The sequence below is a fragment of the Herpailurus yagouaroundi genome, unplaced genomic scaffold (assembly GCF_014898765.1).
Source record: "Herpailurus yagouaroundi ecotype Mexico unplaced genomic scaffold, PumYag 166, whole genome shotgun sequence".
Lineage (NCBI taxonomy): Eukaryota > Metazoa > Chordata > Mammalia > Carnivora > Felidae > Herpailurus > Herpailurus yagouaroundi.
In genome coordinates, this window is record NW_024412407.1 from 17,773,322 (window position 1) to 17,784,040 (window position 10,719).

Consider the following 10,719-nt stretch of genomic DNA (forward strand, 5'->3'; position numbering starts at 1 on the left):
GGTATTTCTGGGAGTCTTCTGAGATGATTCCAGAAATTCTATGAAGTAAACCCAGTGAGAGACATGTCCTGAGAAACTGAGGTATGTCATGATGGGTCCACACAAAAAAAATAAAGTTCTAATTGTGTTTTAGTTTCTGATACAATCAAAGAACACTATTTAGCTATTGAAGACTTAAGCAGGAGGGAGACAGTTCATTTTCACAACCATCTTAAAAATAAAATCTGCTCCAGAGATTGAACAAAGGAAAAATGAAATCTGTATTGATCATGGTATTTACAAACTTAGTGAAGAATGTCTGAAGGATATTTTATGAATGAACTTATTTTCCTACCCACACCTTTCCCCAGAGAAATGTTTTATGACTGTAGGTAATATGACTAGGTAATATGACTCTCAAACAAAAAGAGTGTTAACACAAGCCTAGAGGCAAAACCTTTTTGGTGCCTAAAGACAGTCCTACTGATACAAAGAAATTGAAAGCAAGTGTCTTTACTTGCGTGTATTAAAAGGAAGGAAAATACATCAGAGGAAATCTACCATTTATGAAAACAGTAGAGCGCATTAAACCAACCCTTTCTGGAGTGTGGGGGACAAGAAATGAGCATGGTTATAAAATGGCAAGATGAAGGGTCCTTGTGTTGATGGAAATAATCTGTACCTTGACTGTATCAATGTCAATATGTTGGTTGTGACATTGTACTATGGTTTTGCAAAATGTTACCACCGGAGAAAGCTGGATGGGATCTCTCTGCATTATTTCTTACAACTGTATGTGAATCTACCATTATCTCAAAAAAAAAAGTTTAATTAAAAAGAAAAACAACAGGGGCACCTGGGTGGCTCAGTCAGTTGAGCATCTTAGCTCAGGTCATGATCTCACAGTTCATGAGTTTGAGCCCTAAATGTGGCTCTCTGCTGTCAGCGAGGAACCAGCTTCAGATCTCAGATCCTCTGTCCCTCTTCTCTGCCCCTCCCCCACTCATTCTAGCTCGCTCGCTCTCTCTCTCTCTCTCTCTCTCTCTCTCTCTCTCTCCCTCTCTCTCTCTCAGAAATAAACATTAGGAAAAAAGAAGAAAAACAACGCACACACAAACACAAAATGAGCTTTCCTAGATATAGGGAAGAAGAGTTCTCTCCACCCCTTGTGTTTCCATAAACAGTAATTTGAACTAGACCAAAACGTTTTTCTAACCTGGCTGCTCATTTGTTCCCTGGTGACCTCAAACTTCCTGGAAAACTGAGAATTACTGAGCTTCTCTCCACCCCTCATTTACTCCTCCCTAGGGAAGCTGGGGAGAATAAACAGCTCAGCCCTTCCCCCACCCTCTCTAGTCCAGTGTTTTGCAGACAGCGTGTCAGCTTTCCTCTCCGGGGACTTTATTCCACTGGGAAGACTGTGTTGTTCCACTGTGCCAGTGACTACTGGATAACTCTGGGAAAAGTGTGAGAGTGCCCACTTGGCCGTGTCTTCCAGTCAGCTTTATGAAGCTGATAGTTTGACCTTCATTTGTCTGATTCTGTATCTCTTTCAACTGATTCTGAATTGGAGAGGAAGAAAGGGATGATTTTTTTTAGGTACTTGGTTCCTGCAAGAAAAGGGGTTTCAGCTGGTCTGAACTCCTACATCAGACCAAGGGACCCTGGGGATATGACCTTAAATTTGCCTTCTTGCCACTCAGCTCTCCAGAATGTAGCAAAGTAAGATAAACGTGGAATGTTAGCAGGTCAGATTGCACCTGGTTTACAGAAGCATTCATTGTGAAATCTCACTGATGGGTTGCAGCTGCACTGGGAGGCATGTGACTTGGCATTTGCTCCTGAAGAGACTATGTAACAAGCAGGGGATTGCACACGGGTAACACGGGGAGGGAACAGATGGGGTGGCTGTCCTAAGGTGAAACTGTCTGCATCAGGTTTGCCCTCATATCTTGTGACTCAGCCCTGAGGAGTGGAGGAGAGTAGAAGCCACACCTAACCTGTCACCAGGTATTACATAACACATGTAGCAAGTCGTCCACTAAAATTCTAGCACCTGGTCCCTGCTCTTCAGTAACCGGACAAAGTTCTTTGTTAAGTTCATCTAGTTCTTGCAGTCATTCTGGTAGGTTAGCACATCTATCCCTTGTTCCAACACGTATCTCCATTTTCCTTCCCTTTTTAGAGATGTAAGAAAGCTAACTTACCTTCTCAGATGTCCTTGCCATTAGAGGTTGTCCTATAACTCAGTTCTGGCAAATGAAATGTAAGCTGAATACTATTTCTGGTACCGCCTCTTCCATTTCATGCTTCTTGCCTGGAACACATGCATGATTCTGGAGTCTGACCGGTCATTGCCAAGTATGGTATACAGCAAGACAGAAGGGTCAGTTGGTGGTGGTGTTGAGCTACCATACCAGTCTTGGACCTCCCTTCAACCAGATTTGGGGAGAATGTCCTGGATTGTCCAGTTGGACCCAATGTGATCATAAAAGTCCCTATAAGGGAAAGAGAGAGGTAGAAGGAAGGATCAGAGAAATATGTGACAACGGAAGCAGAGTCAAAGGAATGCTATGTTGCTGGCTTTGGAGGAGAAGGAAGGGGGCGGTGAGGCAAGGAATGTAGGCAACCCCTAGAAGCTGGAAAACGAAACAGCATCTTCCCCTGAGACCAGAAGGAATGCAGCCTTTCCGACACCTTAGTTTTAGCCTAGTGAGGCCTGTGTCAGATTTCTAACCTATGGAACTATAAAACAGTAAATTCTTGTTGTTCAAACCACTAAATATGCAGTAATCTGTTACACTGGCAATAGGAAATGAATACACTATATTAAGACCTTTTAATAACAAATTATGGTTAGACTAAGGAAATTGTTTCCTTTTAGTGTAAGATAACCTCTAGTTTTTAAATCCAGGGCAGGCAAAAAGAGACATAACTTATTTTTTAAGAATAAAAAAATATCCCCAGGAACCTAGGAAAAGATGGATATTTTTATAGCCATGGTAACAAACACCAAAGCTGGTTTTAAAAACTATTTAACTGATAAGTGACAACTTCAGTAAACACACCTCAGGAACAGGAAACATGCTTCTATAACCCATGTCTCTAAGGCTGATTTTCAGCTACTCCTTCCTCAGTAACCAATACCTCCCCAAACAAAATTTCCCATAAAACCTGTATTTGCTTTGCTCAGTGAGACTGTGTCTGATCAGCATAGCCTTCCCTTACTTAAGTAAACAATAAATTCAGTGTCTAGGTTTCACATTTTGGTTGATGATCTCATCCTTTGAAATATTATACATTCTTCTTAAGACAAACTTATTCTTAATTTATCAAGGGTCAAGGAAAACACAAAGTGCCAAGTTTTGATACTGTTAAGTGAAGGTTGTTGGAAAAGCAGTATATAAGAATTTGTTTTCATTATGGGAAGAAATAATTTTATGTGTTTTTTTTAATATTTATTTATTTTTGAGAGAGGGAGAGAGAGAGCGAGCACACGAATGGGGAGGGGGCAGAGAGAGAGGAAGACAGAGGATCCAAAGTGGGCTTTGCAGAGAGCCCAATGTGGGACTTGAACCCACAAACCGCAAGATCATAACCTGAGCCAACATCAAGAGTTGGACTTTAAACTGACTGAGCCACCAAGGCACCCCTTCTATTTGTTTTTTTTTAAACTCTTGATTTGTTCCTATGTTTACATTTGAAAAACAAAAATCCTAAAACTAAATGAAATCACTCATGATGCCACCATCTTCATTTTCTTAATATTTAAAAACTTACAAGTCCTGATCTGCTTCCTACTAACCCCACCCAATAGAGGTAATTGCTAATAACAATTTTATGTATATCTTCTCAGGTGTAAACTTAGGCACAGAGGTGTTATAAAAGGCTATTTTAGCCAGTTGCCATGGTGTTGCTAGGATCTTTGAAACGTATTTTATATGGCTAAGTATAGTTTGGTATTTTAGCATGGTTGTGGGCTTCTTAAGAATGGTAGCCATGATACATTCATCTCTCCATAACAAGTTACATTACATAATGGGTTTTCAACAAATATTTATTGAATTGAATTAAGAACTAAATTTCTCTAAATAAGATCCCATTTAATTTCTGGTATAAGAATATAATACTTAGTCCTAAGGCAATATAGACAGATCCTGAGTCCATCTGTGGTGGACTCTTTGGGATCTTAATGTTTAATGTTCTAGGACAGAATTGCTCAAAGAGTAGTCAACTAGTGGTGGTTTATCAAATATTCAAAAAAAGTTGGCCATTTCAGGGGGAAAAAGCAAAGAGGTAATTTTGTTCACACATAGTTCATAAATGTGAGGTTAAGATTAATTACTTTTTGGGGGCACCTGGGTGGTTCAGTCAGTTAAGCGTCTGAGTTTGGCTCAGGTCATGATCTCATAGTTCGTGGTTTCTAGCCCCAAGTCAGGCTCTGTGCTAACAGCTTAGAGCCTGGAGCCTGCCTGCTTCAGATTCTATGTCCCTCCCCACCCCCACCTCTCCCCCTCCCCCATTCATGCTCTATCACACTCTCAAAAATGAACATTAAAAACATTTTTTTAAAGATTCATTACTTATTTTTACAGAAATCCTCTTATATTCTTAGTTCATTATCTTAAAAATAGATTATGATTTTCATGATTCAAAACTGAAAACAGTTGGGGCACCTGGCTGGCTCAGTCGGTAGAGCACATGACTCTTGATCTCAGGGATTGTGAGTGAGACCCACCTTGGTGTAGAGATTACTTAAAACATAAAATTGAAAAAGGTCAAAGGATAAACAGTAAAAAGTCTCACCACAACCACATCCCCTAGCCAATATTGGTCAGTTTGTTATGTATCCTTCCAGAGATACTTTATTTAAAAAAACATTTTTTTTAATGTTTATTTAGTTTTGAGACAGAGAGAGAGCATGAATGGGGGAGGGTCAGAAAGAGAGAGGGAGACACAGAATCTGAAACAGGCTCCAGGCTCTGAGCTGTCAGCACAGAGCCCGACGCGGGGCTCAAACTCACCGACCACGAGACCATGACCTGAGCCAAAGTCAGACGCCTAATTGACTGAGCCACTCAGGAGCCCCCAGAGATATTTTACAACATGTAAGAAAACACACTCACACATACACACACCACAGATCATTTTAGACAAGTGGTTTAGGCTATAGTCTTCTGCACCTTACTTGTTACATACATGCAACAGTATGTCTATGGCAGCCTTCCATTTCAGTACACAGAGTAGTCTCATTCTCTTATACAGCTCAGAGAATTCTTGAATGGACATAAAGAAGTTTTCTTTTTTAAACTACTAAGATCTTAATAAATAACTTTGTACAAATGTTAGTTCATACACATTTGAATCTATCTGTAGGACAAATTCCTAGAGACAGAACTGTTGGGTCAAAAGGTATGTGAATTTGTAACTTTTAAAGTTACTGCCAAAATCTCTCTTCATGGGGGCAATTCATCCTCTCATGGAAATTAGAGTGCCTAGTTCCCCACAGGCTCAGCCACACAATACATTATTATCAAATTATTTTCTCTGCTAATCAAACAGTTCAAAAATGATCACTTAGCAGGACATTAACTAGCATTCTACTGTGAAAGAAGTTTACTTTTTTTTTTATGTTTGAATCATTTGTATTACCTTTTCTGTGAATTATCTGGTCATATGATTTGTCCATTTTTTATTGGGTTGTTTTTTCCTTTAGTTATTGTAGGTGCGCTTTTATATTAGGAAAATTATCCCTTTGTGATACAAATATAAAATGAATTTCCTCAAGTAGCCATTACCTTTCGACTTATTTTATGGTAACTCTTCCCCTGCAGAATTTTTTTAAAATGTGACTTGAAAACACTTTATCCCATTCTTTGGTTGTCTTTTCACTTTCTAGGTAATGTTCTGGAAGCACAAAAATTTCTAATTTTAATGAAGTCCAATTTATCTATTTTTTTTCTTTTGTTGCTTATGCTTTTGGTGCCATATCTAAGAAACCATTGACTAATGCAAGGTCACAAAGATCTATATCTATGTTTTATTATAGCTTTAGCCCTTATATCTAGGTATTAATCTGGTTTCAGTTAATTTTTGTGTATAGTGGGTGGTACTTAAGTTCTAAATTCATTTGTTTGTAGATTCCAATTGTCACAGAACTATTCATTAAAGACTATTCTTTCCCCCCATTGAATTGTCTTGACACTCTTATTGAAAATCATTTTACCATAAGTGTATGGGTTTTTTTCTGGACTCTCAGTTCATTCCATTCATCTGTATGTGTATCCTTATGCTAGTACCACATAGCCTTGAATACTGGAGCTTTAAAGTAAGTTTTCAAATGGAGAATTGTATGTTCGAACTTTGAACTTTTTCTTTTGTTATACATCTGAAAGTCTTTTTTATTGAAAAAATAATTGACATACAATGTTGTATTAGTTTCAGGTGTATAACATGATTTGATATTTATATACAAAATAGTCACCATAATAAGTCGGTCATCATATAAAATTGTAACAGTGTTATTGACTATATTCCCCACGCTGTTCATTATATCCCTATATCTTATTTATTTTTTTAATGTTTATTTTTGAGACAGACAGACAGACAGACAGAGTATGAGTGGGGAAGGGGGAGAGAGAGAGGGAGACACAGAATCTGAAGCAGGCTCCAGGCTCTGAGCTGTCAGCACAGAGCCCAATGTGGGGCTCGAACTCATGAGCCACAAGATCATGACTTCAGCTGGGTCAGATACTTAACCAACTGAGCTACCCAGGCGCCCCTATCTTACTTATTTTTATAACTAGAATATTGTGCTTCTTTTTCAAGATGTTTTAGCTCTATAAGGCCCCTTGCCCCTTGAACTTGAGGACCAGCTTCTCCATTTCTGCAAAAAGGCGATTGGAATTTTGACAGGCATTGTATTGTAGGTTAATGTGGGGGAGTAGTGTCATCTTAACATTAGGTATTCCAATCTATAAACATGAGTGTTTGTTCAATTTCCAGTCTTCTTTAATTTCTTTCAATGATGTTTTATTTTTTAACTATGAGCCATTCACTTCTTTTGTTAAATTTATATTAACTTTCTTGTTCTTTTTAATACTATTGTAAATGGAAGTATTTTCTTCAATTTTGGATTATTATTACTAATGCATAAAAATACAATTATTTTTGTATATTGATGCTGTATCTCTGAAACATTGCTATACTCATTTATTAGCCCCCATGGATTTGTAGATTCTCTAGGACTTTCTATATATATAAAACTATGTCATCTGCAGATAGAAATAGTTTTACTTCTTTTTTAATCTAGATGCCTTTTATTTTATTTTCTTGCCTAATTGCCTTGGCTGAAACCTCTAGTACAATGTTGAATGGGAGCAGCATACTTATTTCCAATATTTTTTAACTTCTAATTTTTCCCCAAATTATAAAGATAATTGCATTAGCTAGGAAAACGTTGGTGAAAATAGTAGTCATTATTTTTTAAACTTTTTGTTAGTGGGAGTGCTTCTAACATTTTTCTATCAAACAGAAGCTGTCTTGGGCATTAAAATAGATTTATGTTAAAGTAGTATATTCTATTCTTATTCTTTTATAAACATTTTGATTCAAAAGTAGATTTTAAGTTTTGATCAAATCCTGTTTCAAAGTCTGTAGTTGATATTCTTTGTATCTATTCATAAAATGTATGTCCTAATATTTAATCACCTTTGTATTCCTGAAATAAACCCATTCTGTCATACTGTTCTTTTAAGATATTGCATGATTCCATGTCCTAATATTTTATTTAGTATTATTTCATCAATAAGTGAAATTAATGGGCATTTCCTTTCCTTATAGTCTTTATCAGATTTAGTATCTAAATTATTCTTGTTTCATATAAAGAACTTGGAAGGTTTCTTCTTTCTCTGTGTGCTGGAATACCTTAAATAATTTTGGAATTATCTATCCTTTAAGGTTGCAGTGTAACAGCCTATAAAAAGTGTTTTTGTGTGTGTGTGTGGGATAGCTCTTTATACTTTCTTTTAAGTAATTAATTTGTTTAGACTTTCAGTTTCTTTGCAGATCAGTTTGGCATATTACAGCTACTTTCTTTTTTTTAAGGTTTATATATTTATTTTGAGAGCAAGTGAGTGAGAGCATGGGGAGGGGCAGAGAGAGAGAGAGAGAGAGAGAGGACCCCAAGTAGGCTCCATGCTGTCAGCACAGAGCCCAATGTGGACTCAATCTCATGAACCATGAGATGATAACCTGAGCCAAAACCAAGAGTCAGATGCTTAATTGATTGAACCACTCAGGCACCCTGGGTATATTATAGTTTCTTAAAACAAACCCATTTTACCTAGAATTTCCAAATTATTGCATCATGTATATTTGTGCTTTTTTTCTTAATTAACATACTTAAAAGTTTTTTTTTTCTTTTTTCAAGCAACCAGCTCTTGGGTTATTTAATTCTACCATTTTTATTTTATAATTAAGTAGTTTCTACTTTTATCTTTTTAATCTTCTCTGTTTTCTTACATTTATTTTGCTGATCTTTAATTTCACTTGGATGCTTCATTCTTTCTTATTAGTTAATACGGTGAAATATTCTAGCTGCTTTGTAATTTAATGACCTGTGGATAAGACCTACTTTGGAACATTTATAGAGCTATAGTCTAGGATATGTTTGTATCAACATGACCTGATACATATGCAATTTATATCCACTTAAAAAACAAAATCATTTAAGCAGCCACTGATAGCCAGTGACAAAACTGGTCAAACTTAATGCTTGATGTAACGTTAGTTTGCTAAAAGACAGTTAGACACTGACCTTTATATAAACTTTCTGCACTGTAATTGTTTGCTCCGTCTCAGATGCAAACTCCACCCCATGTGCCTAACCACCAACTAAAATTTCCTACCTTGATCTTTCTGCTTTTGCAATATTTGACACAGTTAATTAAGTTCAAGACCCACCCTCCTTGCAATTTTAGTGTCCCCCTTCCTCTTTCCACAGTCACCTGTCCCCTGGTCTGTGCATATAAAAATTTTGCTTGCCCACACCTTCTCAGAGATGTTTCTCGCTTAGGTTTTGAGTATCTCCCTATTGCAATAGTCCCCCTTAATAAATACTTGCCTTGCTAATATCCAGACTCATATTTTTGTTTTGACATCGTAAGAGTTTGAAAGACACTTTGATTTCTAGAATTCCATTGAGTTTTGGATTATAATTTTGGTGCCAGTGATTTTTGCTTATTAAATAGGATATTTATGTATGTAGTAGGTTTCTGAAATCCCCTAGTACAATCCCTAGCTATTCTAACCAAATTGTGATATACTATAAAAATATTTAAAATACTTTCCTCTGAACACTCTTTTAGCAGTAACACATAAATTCTGATATGTAATGTTTTTATTACTTTTTTATCCAAATAGTCTGCAATTCCATTTTTCCCTTGGGCCCAAGAGCTGTTTAACCCAAGATATTTTATTTTCCAAGTGGGGCTTTTGTTTCCTTGTTATGCTATTGCCTTCTAGTTTTCTTGTATTGCTTCTAGAAAAAGTTGTCTGTACTGTTTGGTTTTTGTTTGTTTTTGGAATTTATTAAGGTTTCCTGTTTAATTGGGAAAATATGAGATATATTCTCTGTTTTCAGAATCAAAAAATTGATTAATAACTCTACTATATTATGTTATTTAAGTCTATGATATCCTTATTTGTTTCTTTGTATATTTAATCTGTCATGGACTAGGGGATGAATTGAAGTATCCTGCCATTAATGTGCTTCTGTCTACTTCTCTGTGTAGACCTTAACTTTTGCTTTAAGGACTATGCTTATATTAATGCTATGTCATATGTACATAGATATCCCTAACTCTTTTTTTTTTTTATTTTTTTTAATCTTTATTTATTTTTGAGAGAGAGACAGAACATGAGCAGGAGAGGAGCAGAGAGAGAGAGGGAGACACAGAATCCAAAACAGGCTACAGGCCCTGAGCTGTCAACACAGTTTGACGTGAGGCTCGAACTCACGAACCGTGAGATCATGACCTGAACTGAAGTCGGACACCCAACTGACTGAGCCACCCAGGCGCCCTGAGGTATCCCTAATTCTTATCTCTGTGAATTGCACCCTTTTGCATATGAAGTGTCTTATTTAATGCTTTTTTTCTTTCAGTTTTAAGTTTCTCTTTCTTTACAGTGTAGAATTACTTTTATTTTGTATACAATCTGACTCTTCCCTTTTACTGGATGAGTTTAACTCATTTATAATTATTACAATTATTTACAATTATATTATAATTATAATTGTTACAATTATTTAGTCATAAGAATGCCATGACTGTTTAGTGTTATACTGTGATATCATTCATGCTCTTAAGGTTAAAAAATTATTTCCTGTGTGGTATTTTGCTTGGTTATACATGCAATTCTTCTTTTTTTTCCTTTTTTTTTTAATTTTAAAATTTAATTTTATTTATTAAATAAATTTATTTTTTTTTAATTTTTAATTTTTTTATTTTTTTTATTTTTTTATTTATATTTTTATTTTTTTTATTTATATATGAAATTTATTGTCAAATTGGTTTCCATACAACACCCAGTGCTCATCCCAAAAGGTGCCCTCCTCAATACCCATCACCCACCCTCTCCTCCCTCCCACCCCCCATCAACCCTCAGTTTGCTCTCAGTTCTCAACAGTCTCTTATGCTTTGGCTCTCTCCCACTCTAACCTCTTTTTTTTTTTTTTTT

General features: G+C 36.2%; 1 long non-coding RNA gene across 1 annotated transcript in view; it reads right to left on the reverse strand.

Moving 5' to 3' along the window:
- Positions 1 to 2,191: 2,191 nt before the first annotated feature.
- LOC121038748 (uncharacterized) overlaps positions 2,192 to 10,719 on the reverse strand; it is a 33,604-nt gene continuing 25,076 nt past the window's right edge. The window contains exon 4 of the long non-coding RNA XR_005794484.1: positions 2,192 to 2,477. This is a non-coding gene — a long non-coding RNA (uncharacterized LOC121038748). The remainder of the gene's footprint in view (positions 2,478 to 10,719) is intronic.